This window comes from Anomaloglossus baeobatrachus, chromosome 1 (genome assembly GCF_048569485.1).
Source record: "Anomaloglossus baeobatrachus isolate aAnoBae1 chromosome 1, aAnoBae1.hap1, whole genome shotgun sequence".
NCBI classification, from domain to species: Eukaryota; Metazoa; Chordata; class Amphibia; order Anura; family Aromobatidae; genus Anomaloglossus; species Anomaloglossus baeobatrachus.
The window spans coordinates 254036100-254051534 of NC_134353.1; the positions used below are offsets into that span (position 1 = coordinate 254036100).

The 15435-nt window shown below is 39.6% G+C and overlaps 1 protein-coding gene across 1 annotated transcript in view; it reads left to right on the forward strand.

The window, feature by feature from the left end:
* Positions 1-15435, forward strand: part of QRFPR (pyroglutamylated RFamide peptide receptor) — a 248931-nt gene that overhangs the window by 7438 nt on the left and 226058 nt on the right. The window lies entirely within an intron of this gene.

Consider the following 15435-nt stretch of genomic DNA (forward strand, 5'->3'; position numbering starts at 1 on the left):
TCCTTGATATTCTCCCTATATCTTTTTGCATGCAGTTCTACTTATACACCGGGCCCGGTTGGTAATTATACTTCTCTGATGAGACTTTCTCGGTCCTTTTTGACCATGTGTGTATATTTGGTCTTTTTGGGTGATTTATATCTGGTGTTTATGCAGCCAGCAGGTATCTAGGCAGTTAGGTGGCAGCTCCTCAGTATTGCAGTATTGCATTAATAACCTTCTGCTGGTCACACCATCACCCTGATAGAGTGCTGTTTTCTAGAGCTAAATACCGATGGTTTCTCAGGTATTATTCACTTGGCAATCGCTGGTATTATTTTTTATATAAAAGCTCTATACAGTTAGGTCCAGAAATATTTGGACAGTGAGACAAGTTTTGTTATTTTAGCTGTTTACAAAAACATGTTCAGAAATACAATTATATATATAATATGGGCTGAAAGTGCACACTCCCAGCTGCAATATGAGAGTTTTCACATCCAAATCGGAGAAAGGGTTTAGGAATCATAGCTCTGTAATGCATAGCCTCCTCTTTTTAAAGGGACCAAAAGTAATTGGACAAGGGACTCTAAGGGCTGCAATTAACTCTGAAGGCGTCTCCCTCGTTAACCTGTAATCAATGAAGTAGTTAAAAGGTCTGGGGTTGATTACAGGTGTGGGGTTTTGCATTTGGAAGCTGTTGCTGTGACCAGACAACATGCGGTCTAAGGAACTCTCAATTGAGGTGAAGCAGAACATCCTGAGGCTGAAAAAAAAGAAAAAATCCATCAGAGAGATAGCAGACATGCTTGGAGTAGCAAAATCAACAGTCGGGTACATTCTGAGAAAAAAGGAATTGACTGGTGAGCTTGGGAACTCAAAAAGGCCTGGGCGTCCACGGATGACAACAGTGGTGGATGATCGCCGCATACTTTCTTTGGTGAAGAAGAACCTGTTCACAACATCAACTGAAGTCCAGAATACTCTCAGTGAAGTAGGTGTATCTGTCTCTAAGTCAACAGTAAAGAGAAGACTCCATGAAAGTAAATACAAAGGGTTCACATCTAGATGCAAACCATTTATCAATTCCAAAAATAGACAGGCCAGAGTTAAATTTGCTGAAAAACACCTCATGAAGCCAGCTCAGTTCTGGAAAAGTATTCTATGGACAGATGAGACAAAGATCAACCTGTACCAGAATGATGGGAAGAAAAAAGTTTGGAGAAGAAAGGGAACGGCACATGATCCAAGGCACACCACATCCTCTGTAAAACATGGTGGAGGCAACGTGATGGCATGGGCATGCATGGCTTTCAATGGAACTGGGTCACTTGTGTTTATTGATGACATAACAGCAGACAAGAGTAGCCGGATGAATTCTGAAGTGTACCGGGATATACTTTCAGCCCAGATTCAGCCAAATGCCGCAAAGTTGATCGGACGGCGCTTCATAGTACAGATGGACAATGACCCCAAGCATACAGCCAAAGCTACCCAGGAGTTCATGAGTGCAAAAAAGTGGAACATTCTGCAATGGCCAAGTCAATCACCAGATCTTAACCCAATTGAGCATGCATTTCACTTGCTCAAATCCAGACTTAAGACGGAAAGACCCACAAACAAGCAAGACCTGAAGGCTGCGGCTGTAAAGGCCTGGCAAAGCATTAAGAAGGAGGAAACCCAGCGTTTGGTGATGTCCATGGGTTCCAGACTTAAGGCAGTGATTGCCTCCAAAGGATTCGCAACAAAATATTGAAAATAAAAATATTTTGTTTGGGTTTGGTTTATTTGTCCAATTACTTTTGACCTCCTAAAATGTGGAGTGTTTGTAAAGAAATGTGTACAATTCCTACAATTTCTATCAGATATTTTTGTTCAAACCTTCAAATTAAACGTTACAATCTGCACTTGAATTCTGTTGTAGAGGTTTCATTTCAAATCCAATGTGGTGGCATGCAAAGACAACTCGCAAAAATTGTGTCACTGTCCAAATATTTCTGGACCTAACTGTATATTTGATATGCACTTGTATGATTGATTCACACTGTTATATTGTTGCCAATTAACTGTCCCTGGTATTGGTTATGCCTCTATTGTCTTTTGATATGGTCATTTATAAGACAGTACATATACGATAGTGTCATACTTCGTATCTATATATATATATATATATATATATATATAATATACACACAACTATCTACCTCACCAGTAGAGCTTACTTTCTGCATGCAAGTAATCACTATTTACCTTAAGCCTGCTTTACACGATACAAGATATCTTACGATGTGTCGGCGGGGTCACGTCGTAAGTGACGCACATCCGGCATCATAAGGTATGTTGTAGCGTGTGACAGCGACGTGCAATTGCGATTGAACGAAAAACCGTTCATCGCATGCACGTCGTTCATTCCTGACGAATTGAACGTCATATTGTTCATCGTACCCGGGGTAGCGCACATCACAGTGTGTGACACCCCGGGAACGATGAACAGATCTCACCTGCCTCCTGCGGTTCCCGGCCCACAATGCGGAAGGAAAGAGGTGGGCGGGATGTATACGTCCCGCTCAGCTTCGCCCCTCCGCTTCTATTGGTCGCCTGCTGCGTGACGTCGATGTGACGCCAAATGTCCCTCCCACTCCAGGAAGTGGACGTTCGCCGCCCACATCGAGGTCGTATGGAAGGTAAGTATGTGTGACGGGGGTTAATCATTTGTGCGGCACGTTCAACAAATTGAACGTGCTGCACATACGATGGGAGCGTTGCAAATTGCATACGATATCGTATGCGAAACTGCAACGTGTAAAGCAGGCTTTAGATCTGTGGTTTGGAGAATCAATTGATGTACAATTTTGATAATATTATATCTGTCTTATATTGACTAAGTTTATTATCCCGGAGTCACTTTAGGCCGGTTTCACACATCCGGCTTTTCGCCGGTTTGCCGGATCCGGCGCTCTCCCATACAGTGACTACAGTACAGTGACAGCGCAACAAGCGCTGGTCACGCGCTGTCATGTGACCGGCGCATGTGACCCGGAAGTTACAGCGCTGTCACTGTACTGTATTGTCTGTACGGGAGAGCGCCGGATCCGGCAAACTGGCGAAAAGCCGGATGTGTGAAACCGGCCTTATAGAGGCTGTGTCTTGTATTGTATGGTTTTAAATGATTTTATTGTGTGTGTTTTTCATGGGCCCAATAAACTGTTTTTTCTTATAAAAATAAAATATATATGATTACAATATTCTTTGATGTGCGCCTGAATCATGTGTGCTCTTTTTCTCCTCTGTGCATTGTTATTTTGCACACATTAGGCAGCACTCATCGTGTTACTATAGGCTGTGCACCCCTTCATTTCGTTTACAATCTTCACAATTCCCAACATGTGTTTAATTGGATTCAGCTCAGGAGACATACTTGGCCATTGAATCTTTCTCACCCTGTTATTCTTCAAAAATGCCACAGATGTGTGTTTTGGATCATTATCATTTTGGAAAAGTGCACATCTACCAATGGCACGGAGTGATGTTAGCATCTTCTCTCTCAATACAGTGTGATACATCTGTGTAATCGTGATACCATCAATGAAATATAACTACCAAATGTAACTCTACAAAGAGCACCCATTCAGCCCCACATAAGGACACTACCACCACCATGTTTCACTGTTGGCACCATGCATTTTTCTAAATTAATTTTCCTAAATAAAATGATGAAAGTTAGTCTTGTCAAAGTTTTGGTATTTGTTCTTATATTCAATGAGATGTTGATTAAAATCTTACTTTCCAAACGGGTGTATTTAATAAATCTGAGCACTAAACCAGTAATTTCTTTGATTCCTATACAACAGTTGGCTGCTCACCTCCCTTGCCCTCCCTCTCCTTCTTTTCATCAAGCTGCTCTTATCAGTCCTGTAGAATCACATTTAGCATCATAGCTCTCACTGTCTCAAGCTGTGTGCTTGATCAAATGCCTTTTTTTCTCTATTTTCAACTACAGTGATAACAGTGTAGACTCAGAACAAACAACTGACATTTGAATATGGTATAGGAAAACTTGAGCTGAGCTTTATAGTTCTAATTAGGGCTCGCTCACACCACCGTATAACACAGACGAGTGCTATCTGATGCTTTATCTGATAGCACTTCCTCCAATGATATACTATGGAACAGTGCCAACTGTCATGCTCGCTGCTGGGTGGCTGGTACTGCGGTGAGCTGAAGTGGACCCACTGGACCACAGGGAGACCCCAGGTCTACCCATACATGGGGTAGAGGACCCAAACTGTGGCAGCTGACTCCCAGAACTAGAGTGGACACAGGAGCCGACAGAACTGAGTCTCAAGTGCAGACAGGGACCACCAGGGTGGCTCAAGGCCGGTAGCACAGGCAGGACGTATAGGCAGTCTCTCTAGCACCAACAGGCCAGGACAGACAGGCAAAGTCACTAACAAGGCAGAAGGCATTGCCAGGGCAGGACAGGCAGGCATTGTCTTAAGTACCAACAGAGCAGGCAGAGTCCAAGTACAGTAATAGAAAATGAGTGGGACTCAGCACCAATATGGATGAATAAAAATCTTCATGCTTTATTTGAAAAGTTTAAAAATAAAGAAAAGGGTCACAAAATCATCCAAAATCGCCATGCGACTTGCCGTGCGGCTTGACGCGTTTCGGACACAAAAGGGGAATTTAAAAACAGTCCTTAATCATAAGCCATATAGGATGGGAGGCAAGAGATATATATAGCACCTTAAGAAGCAATGAAATACAAGAGCAAGATGGAAAACAGGAAGGGAGTCCACTCGAAAACATGCAAATTAGTAAGAGGGTTGGTATATCATTGGATTCTCTTAACCCCATATGCGTATGTATATCTACTGGGGAATTCAATGAAAAACAATTCTTAGATTACAAAAAGACCTCAAAATAAGGTCAATGCAAGCATACATGTGTATATGTGCACCATTCCACCCACCCATATATTTCGTATAGCAATTATTTCACTAAGGAAACAAGAAGATTATTTCATTGGTCTATGAAAAGATGTTCATGCAGATATTATAATAAGTGGATATATCTTATATAGATGGTATGTGTACACATGCATATAAATGCATGTGCTCTGTGGGTGCAGGGCAAAGAAAAAGATAGATAGAAATAGAAATACATGTATGTGGACTAGATATTATATCGTCTCCAGTGTAGGATTTTATATATTATAGACATATGAAAAAAAAAAAAAAATATAATATTTTTATTTTAGTTTTTATTTTTATTTCTATATTTTGTATGTGTAGCTATATGAGCTCTATGTACATATGTGTGCAGTGTGTACACATGTGTACGATGGAAGAAACATATAAAACATAGGATATCCAGGAATTCAGTTATGAGAATTATTAATGAGATTTATATCCTACTCTGAGATATGAGTAATTCTCCAATAAATTCATATTATCCTTTTGTGTTAATATTCATATATTCTGATTGTTTCCTCAGTATATATCTATCACACAAAATGTTCATATGGCCATTGATATTGGAGGTGAGGTAGAATAAAAAAAAAAAAAAAAAACCTATGATTATATTTCATATATATATATATATATAATAATCATATGACATAGCGTAGATCGGAACGATAATTAAGTCCCTTTGGATGCCGGGTATCGAGCCGTAATATCCATTTGGCCTCGGTGTAGAGAAGTTCACGAAACCAATCGCCTCCTCTTAGAGGTTTTTTGACTTGCTCGATGCCTACAATGTTCATAGTGGAAAAATCACCGTTGTGAAGGTCAAGAAAATGTCTGGTGAGACCTGAAATAGATCTTTTATATTTTGGCGGATTCGAAGAAAGAGTTGGGAGTGGGATGTGGGTATGCTCGGATATCCTTTTTCTGAGAGGCCTGGAAGTGCAGCCTATGTAGTCCTTCGAGCATATGGTACAAGAGGCCTTATATATAACATATGTAGTAGAGCAATTTATGAAAGTGGAAATGTTATAGGAAATGTCACCCACTGGAAAAGACAGCGTTTTTCTCATAAATTTACAAAGTCCGCATCGTGGCAAAGCGCACTTGTGAGAGCCTTTTGTACTAAGCCAGGTCTCTGTTTTATTTTGAGAAATGAAAAGACTAGGAGATATCATATTGCCTATGGTTTTGGCCTTCCTGGCCACGACATTGACACCATTGGATAATATTTGAGCTAACTCCGGATCCTGTTGGAGAAGGGGAATATAGCGTAAAAAAACTTTTTTTATTTCAGAAAAATCAACACTGTAAGGAGTAGAGAAGACAATGCGGCAGTTTTTTTCATCAGATTTGTCAGATAGTAGATCATTGCGGGTTCTTTCTCCAGCGTTTTTTTCAGCACGAGAGAGGATCTTATTCTTATAACCTCTGTATTGTAGACGCTTCTTCATAGTTTCCAATTCCAGGGAGTAGGCAGTATCTGTAGAGCAAAGCCGGCGTGCTCTGAGGAATTCACCAAGGGGTAGATTATTTATGGTATGTCTAGCATGATTGCTATTTGCATGCAAGATAGTGTTCCCACTAAGCGGTTTTCTATATAAAGAAGTATTAATGGAACCTGTTTCGGGGTCACCGGTAAGATATACATCCAAAAAGGGGGTAGAATTTCCAGAAAACATTACAGTAAAGCTCAAATTCATGTGGTTTGAATTCAAATAAGAAAGAAAATTATCTGATAGGTTTGTGATGGGTGCGTTTTTCTTGCGTTTCCAGATCATTATGAGATCGTCTATGTATCTCGCGTACCAAAAAATTTGATCCAAAAAGGGATTGTCAGGTGTATGTATGTATATGGCTTCCCAGGAAACCATGTATAAATTAGCTAGAACGCAAGAAAAACTAGCACCCATAGAGCATCCATTAACTTGTAAAAAGAACTGTTGGCTAAAGCTGAAAAAATTATGTTTCAAAAGAAACTCACAGATCAAAATGACATAATCTTTGTGTATGTCACTCATATTGGTCAATCGATTTAAATGGTGAGATAAGGAATTAAGAGCTGATTTATGTGGAATGCATGAATATAATGATGCAACATCACTTGTGACCCAGAAAAGGTTGTCAGTCCAGGTAAGGGCAGGAAGAATTTGTAACAAATGTTTAGAATCCCTGATGTAGCCAGCTGAATCTTTTACAAGAGGCTGTAAGATGTTATCTAGCCAATCTGAGGTCCGACTTGTGAGAGAATTGGTGCTGGCTACAATAGGTCGTAGTGGTGGTGGAAAGAGACCCTTGTGGGTTTTGGGAAGTCCTTGAAAGATTGGACACACAGGAACATCATTAATCAGGAAATCACGGGTTGATTTATCAAAAATACCCAAAGACAATCCTTGGTCAAGAATGGTATTTAATTTCCTGGAAAAGGCTTCTGTAGGATCAGATGTGAGCCGTTTATAAGTGGTAGGATCCTCCAACATGTGCATAATTTCTCTCTCATACAGCGAACTGTCGAGAATGACCACTGAGCCACCCTTATCGGCTGCTCTTATGGTGATATAAGGGTTTTTACTCAAATCCTTAAGAGCTTTGCACTCATGGGTGGTAAGATTGTTGGACGATGCAGAACTGGAGGAAAGAATATTTTTTATTTCGGTTTCCATTAGATCCTGGTATGTGTCCATAATGGGAACACGTGAAGCCACTGGATAAAAATCTTTATTCGTTGTTTTAAACGGAGAAATATGAAGTTCAGGACTATTGGAGTTGTCCATTTCAGACAGGATTTTTGTGGAGATATGTTCCCTGAGACTCATATGTAATGGAAAGGAGGATACTTCAGTGGCGGCACTGGAGGTGGAAGCAGTATCAGCACGGCTCTGTTCAGATGAAAGAAAATGTTTTTTAACCGTAAGGTTTCTGATAAATATGTTAATGTCCTTAATGGTCTGAAACAAATCGGCCCGGGATGTAGGGGCAAAATTCAGACCCTTTTTAAGAACCTGTAATTGAGCAGAGCTGATAGAACATGCAGATAGATTTATAACAGAAAACTCAGCATGATTGGATGTACTTAATACCTCTGATGCCGGTTTCTGTTGGTGCGTCGAGGAGTGAATTTTACCGCACCTCTGGTGCTTCCTTCCTCCTCGATGGCCATTCCGTTTTTTGACTTCTTGGGAATCGCACCTTCAGCAATATTTGAACTCCTATCTGAATCCAATGAACTGCCACTTCCACCTGTGGTATCCAGGTCGGTTGAAGTGAATATTACAGACTTTTCCTTAGGATTATAATCCTTGCGGTATTTCAAGATGGATCTTTTTGACGTATTCCAAGAATAAACTTGGTTGGTACTGTAATCATTAGTATCCCTCTTATACTTTCTTTGTTTGTATTGAATGAGATTATCTTCAATTCTATGGATATTAATGAGGAATTTATCATGGAGTTTTTTTATAATCCACTGCATCATAATTTTTGTTCAAGAAATCTTGAATTTCATTAATTTGTATGTCAAAAGATTTTAGTCTTTCTTCCTCCTCCTTGATGATGAGATTCATGAGGTTGAGTGAACAGGTGGTAAGAATATTATTCCACTCTGTCTGAAAATCTTGGTGGAATATAAAGGTGGGGAACTTCTTTATTCTTAAGCCACGTGAGATTATGGATTTTTCAATGTACTTTTTGAGAGTGGCTGAGTCCCACCAGGTCCTGAGTCTCTGTGTGAACGCTTTTTCAAGGTCCCAAAAGGTATGTTTTTTCTGAGCCAAGGGGAAAATCAGGTGTGTCCACAATATTATCAGAAAAAATGGATTCAAGTTTTTTTCGCCTCTCCTCATTGTCAAATGATGAGATATCCATAATTTGCTCTTTGTAAAAAAAATATATATATGTGTATATATATGCTTGATGACAAAAAAGTGCTGATGTTTGGCAGGCGTCAGGTATGATTTGTGACCAAAATAGTAGAAAAACTCTTATATATGTTAGATTCTTATAGTTGTATGTGCATAGCTGGAGATATATATTAAAGCGTTTCGTAGCATTATAAATCCAGTATATGTTAGAACAAATTCAAGGGTGGGCGCGAATAAAAAACGCCAAAAACAGGGAAAGTAGAGAAAAAAAGTATTCAGCTCACCCATGTAAGGTCCTCCAGTCTGCGGTTGATGCACGTAGTCCTGCGGACAGGCAGGTCCAGCTTCAGAGTAAACAGTAATAGAAAATGAGTGGGACTCAGCACCAATATGGATGAATAAAAATCTTCATGCTTTATTTGAAAAGTTTAAAAATAAAGAAAAGGGTCACAAAATCATCCAAAATCGCCATGCGACTTGCCGTGCGGCTTGACGCGTTTCGGACACAAAAGGGGAATTTAAAAACAGTCCTTAATCATAAGCCATGTAGGATGGGAGGCAAGAGATATATATAGCACCTTAAGAAGCAATGAAATACAAGAGCAAGATGGAAAACAGGAAGGGAGTCCACCCGAAAACATGCAAATTAGTAAGAGGGTTGGTATATCATTGGATTCTCTTAACCCCATATGCGTATGTATATCTACTGGGGAATTCAATGAAAAACAATTCTTAGATTACAAAAAGACCTCAAAATAAGGTCAATGCAAGCATACATGTGTATATGTGCACCATTCCACCCACCCATATATTTCGTATAGCAATTATTTCACTAAGGAAACAAAAAGATTATTTCATTGGTCTATGAAAAGATGTTCATGCAGATATTATAATAAGTGGATATATCTTATATAGATGGTATGTGTACACATGCAGTAGAGCAATATATCTCGCGTACCAAAAAATTTTTTTTTTTTTATTTTTCTGAAATAAAAAAAAAAGTTTTTTTACGCTATATTCCCCTTCTCCAACAGGATCCGGAGTTAGCTCAAATATTATCCAATGGTGTCAATGTCGTGGCCAGGAAGGCCAAAACCATAGGCAATATGATATCTCCTAGTCTTTTCATTTCTCAAAATAAAACAGAGACCTGGCTTAGTACAAAAGGCTCTCACAAGTGCGCTTTGCCACGATGCGGACTTTGTAAATTTATGAGAAAAACGCTGTCTTTTCCAGTGGGTGACATTTCCTATAACATTTCCACTTTCATAAATTGCTCTACTACATATGTTATATATAAGGCCTCTTGTACCATATGCTCGAAGGACTACATAGGCTGCACTTCCAGGCCTCTCAGAAAAAGGATATCCGAGCATACCCACATCCCACTCCCAACTCTTTCTTCGAATCCGCCGAAATATAAAAGATCTATTTCAGGTCTCACCAGACATTTTCTTGACCTTCACAACGGTGATTTTTCCACTATGAACATTGTAGGCATCGAGCAAGTCAAAAAACCTCTAAGAGGAGGCGATTGGTTTCGTGAACTTCTCTACACCGAGGCCAAATGGATATTACGGCTCGATACCCGGCATCCAAAGGGACTTAATTATCGTTCCGATCTACGCTATGTCATATGATTATTATATATATATATGAAATATAATCATAGGTTTTTTTTTTTGGTTTTTTTTATTCTACCTCACCTCCAATATCAATGGCCATATGAACATTTTGTGTGATAGATATATACTGAGGAAACAATCAGAAGATATGAATATTAACACAAAAGGATAATATGAATTTATTGGAGAATTACTCATATCTCAGAGTAGGATATAAATCTCATTAATAATTCTCATAACTGAATTCCTGGATATCCTATGTTTTATATGTTTCTTCCATCGTACACATGTGTACACACTACACACATGTGTACATAGAGCTCATATAGCTACACATACAAAATATAGAAATAAAAATAAAAACTAAAATAAAAATATTATATATTTTTTTTTTTTTCATATGTCTATAATATATAAAATCCTACACTGGAGACGATATAATATCTAGTCCACATACATGTATTTCTATTTCTATCTATCTTTTTCTTTGCCCTGCACCCACAGAGCACATGCATTTACATGCATGTGTACACATACCATCTATATAAGTTATATCCACTTATTATAATATCTGCATGAACATCTTTTCATAGACCAATGAAATAATCTTCTTGTTTCCTTAGTGAAATAATTGCTATACGAAATATATGGGTGGGTGGAATGGTGCACATATACACATGTATGCTTGCATTGACCTTATTTTGAGGTCTTTTTGTAATCTAAGAATTGTTTTTCATTGAATTCCCCAGTAGATATACATACGCATATGGGGTTAAGAGAATCAAATGATATACCAACCCTCTTACTAAAGAAAAAACAAAAAGCCAGCACCAAATGTGCACTACAGCACTAAACATTCCAAACTGTACTTATTTTAAAAATTTTGAGATTTTTGGCAAAAAATTGCAATTTCTTGAGCTGCTTCGCCACGTCACGGCAAATCTCATTTGAAGCAGTCCTACACTAAAATATTTTTATAAAATGTGCCATACGGCCTCACATATGAATAGTAGAACTGCTCTTAGCAGCACTCACCTGGTCTATTTCAATCCCGTACCCATGACTGAGTCATGGCTGTGGGCGGGACAGGTCCAAGCAAATGCTGCATGAAGTAAATAGCCTGTGGACAAAGCCTGATGACTTAATGTGAACAGTCACCAACCGCCAAAATCTAGACAGATGGAATACATCCCAAATTGGGGTGCAAAGCAAGGTGGAGGTCAACCACCGACCAATTCAATGAAGAAAAAACAAAAAGCCAGCACCAAATGTGCACTACAGCACTAAACATTCCAAACTGTACTTATTTTAAAAATTTTGAGATTTTTGGCAAAAAATTGCAATTTCTTGAGCTGCTTCGCCACGTCACGGCAAATCTCATTTGAAGCAGTCCTACACTAAAATATTTTTATAAAATGTGCCATACGGCCTCACATATGAATAGTAGAACTGCTCTTAGCAGCACTCACCTGGTCTATTTCAATCTCAAAATTTTAAAATAAGTACAGTTTGGAATGTTTAGTGCCTTAGTGCACATTTGGTGCTGCTTTTTTGTTTTTTCTTCATTGAATTGGTCGGTGGTTGACCTCCACCTTGCTTTGCACCCCAATTTGGGATGTATTCCATCTGTCTAGATTTTGGCGGTTGGTGACTGTTCACATTGAGTCATCAGGCTTTGTCCACAGGCTATTTACTTCATGCAGCATTTGCTTGGACCTGTCCCGCCCACAGCCATGACTCAGTCATGGGTACGGGATTGAAATAGACCAGGTGAGTGCTGCTAAGAGCAGTTCTACTATTCATATGTGAGGCCGTATGGCACATTTTATAAAAATATTTTAGTGTAGGACTGCTTCAAATGAGATTTGCCGTGACGTGGCGAAGCAGCTCAAGAAATTGCAATTTTTTGCCAAAAATCTCAAAATTTTAAAATAAGTACAGTTTGGAATGTTTAGTGCCTTAGTGCACATTTGGTGCTGCTTTTTTGTTTTTTCTTCATTGAATTGGTCGGTGGTTGACCTCCACCTTGCTTTGCACCCCAATTTGGGATGTATTCCATCTGTCTAGATTTTGGCGGTTGGTGACTGTTCACATTGAGTCATCAGGCTTTGTCCACAGGCTATTTACTTCATGCAGCATTTGCTTGGACCTGTCCCGCCCACAGCCATGACTCAGTCATGGGTACGGGATTGAAATAGACCAGGTGAGTGCTGCTAAGAGCAGTTCTACTATTCATATGTGAGGCCGTATGGCACATTTTATAAAAATATTTTAGTGTAGGACTGCTTCAAATGAGATTTGCCGTGACGTGGCGAAGCAGCTCAAGAAATTGCAATTTTTTGCCAAAAATCTCAAAATTTTAAAATAAGTACAGTTTGGAATGTTTAGTGCCTTAGTGCACATTTGGTGCTGCTTTTTTGTTTTTTCTTCATTGAATTGGTCGGTGGTTGACCTCCACCTTGCTTTGCACCCCAATTTGGGATGTATTCCATCTGTCTAGATTTTGGCGGTTGGTGACTGTTCACATTGAGTCATCAGGCTTTGTCCACAGGCTATTTACTTCATGCAGCATTTGCTTGGACCTGTCCCGCCCACAGCCATGACTCAGTCATGGGTACGGGATTGAAATAGACCAGGTGAGTGCTGCTAAGAGCAGTTCTACTATTCATATGTGAGGCCGTATGGCACATTTTATAAAAATATTTTAGTGTAGGACTGCTTCAAATGAGATTTGCCGTGACGTGGCGAAGCAGCTCAAGAAATTGCAATTTTTTGCCAAAAATCTCAAAATTTTAAAATAAGTACAGTTTGGAATGTTTAGTGCCTTAGTGCACATTTGGTGCTGCTTTTTTGTTTTTTCTTCATTGAATTGGTCGGTGGTTGACCTCCACCTTGCTTTGCACCCCAATTTGGGATGTATTCCATCTGTCTAGATTTTGGCGGTTGGTGACTGTTCACATTGAGTCATCAGGCTTTGTCCACAGGCTATTTACTTCATGCAGCATTTGCTTGGACCTGTCCCGCCCACAGCCATGACTCAGTCATGGGTACGGGATTGAAATAGACCAGGTGAGTGCTGCTAAGAGCAGTTCTACTATTCATATGTGAGGCCGTATGGCACATTTTATAAAAATATTTTAGTGTAGGACTGCTTCAAATGAGATTTGCCGTGACGTGGCGAAGCAGCTCAAGAAATTGCAATTTTTTGCCAAAAATCTCAAAATTTTAAAATAAGTACAGTTTGGAATGTTTAGTGCCTTAGTGCACATTTGGTGCTGCTTTTTTGTTTTTTCTTCATTGAATTGGTCGGTGGTTGACCTCCACCTTGCTTTGCACCCCAATTTGGGATGTATTCCATCTGTCTAGATTTTGGCGGTTGGTGACTGTTCACATTGAGTCATCAGGCTTTGTCCACAGGCTATTTACTTCATGCAGCATTTGCTTGGACCTGTCCCGCCCACAGCCATGACTCAGTCATGGGTACGGGATTGAAATAGACCAGGTGAGTGCTGCTAAGAGCAGTTCTACTATTCATATGTGAGGCCGTATGGCACATTTTATAAAAATATTTTAGTGTAGGACTGCTTCAAATGAGATTTGCCGTGACGTGGCGAAGCAGCTCAAGAAATTGCAATTTTTTGCCAAAAATCTCAAAATTTTAAAATAAGTACAGTTTGGAATGTTTAGTGCCTTAGTGCACATTTGGTGCTGCTTTTTTGTTTTTTCTTCATTGAATTGGTCGGTGGTTGACCTCCACCTTGCTTTGCACCCCAATTTGGGATGTATTCCATCTGTCTAGATTTTGGCGGTTGGTGACTGTTCACATTGAGTCATCAGGCTTTGTCCACAGGCTATTTACTTCATGCAGCATTTGCTTGGACCTGTCCCGCCCACAGCCATGACTCAGTCATGGGTACGGGATTGAAATAGACCAGGTGAGTGCTGCTAAGAGCAGTTCTACTATTCATATGTGAGGCCGTATGGCACATTTTATAAAAATATTTTAGTGTAGGACTGCTTCAAATGAGATTTGCCGTGACGTGGCGAAGCAGCTCAAGAAATTGCAATTTTTTGCCAAAAATCTCAAAATTTTAAAATAAGTACAGTTTGGAATGTTTAGTGCCTTAGTGCACATTTGGTGCTGCTTTTTTGTTTTTTCTTCATTGAATTGGTCGGTGGTTGACCTCCACCTTGCTTTGCACCCCAATTTGGGATGTATTCCATCTGTCTAGATTTTGGCGGTTGGTGACTGTTCACATTGAGTCATCAGGCTTTGTCCACAGGCTATTTACTTCATGCAGCATTTGCTTGGACCTGTCCCGCCCACAGCCATGACTCAGTCATGGGTACGGGATTGAAATAGACCAGGTGAGTGCTGCTAAGAGCAGTTCTACTATTCATATGTGAGGCCGTATGGCACATTTTATAAAAATATTTTAGTGTAGGACTGCTTCAAATGAGATTTGCCGTGACGTGGCGAAGCAGCTCAAGAAATTGCAATTTTTTGCCAAAAATCTCAAAATTTTAAAATAAGTACAGTTTGGAATGTTTAGTGCCTTAGTGCACATTTGGTGCTGCTTTTTTGTTTTTTCTTCATTGAATTGGTCGGTGGTTGACCTCCACCTTGCTTTGCACCCCAATTTGGGATGTATTCCATCTGTCTAGATTTTGGCGGTTGGTGACTGTTCACATTGAGTCATCAGGCTTTGTCCACAGGCTATTTACTTCATGCAGCATTTGCTTGGACCTGTCCCGCCCACAGCCATGACTCAGTCATGGGTACGGGATTGAAATAGACCAGGTGAGTGCTGCTAAGAGCAGTTCTACTATTCATATGTGAGGCCGTATGGCACATTTTATAAAAATATTTTAGTGTAGGACTGCTTCAAATGAGATTTGCCGTGACGTGGCGAAGCAGCTCAAGAAATTGCAATTTTTTGCCAAAAATCTCAAAATTTTAAAATAAGTACAGTTTGGAATGTTTAGTGCCTTAGTGCACAT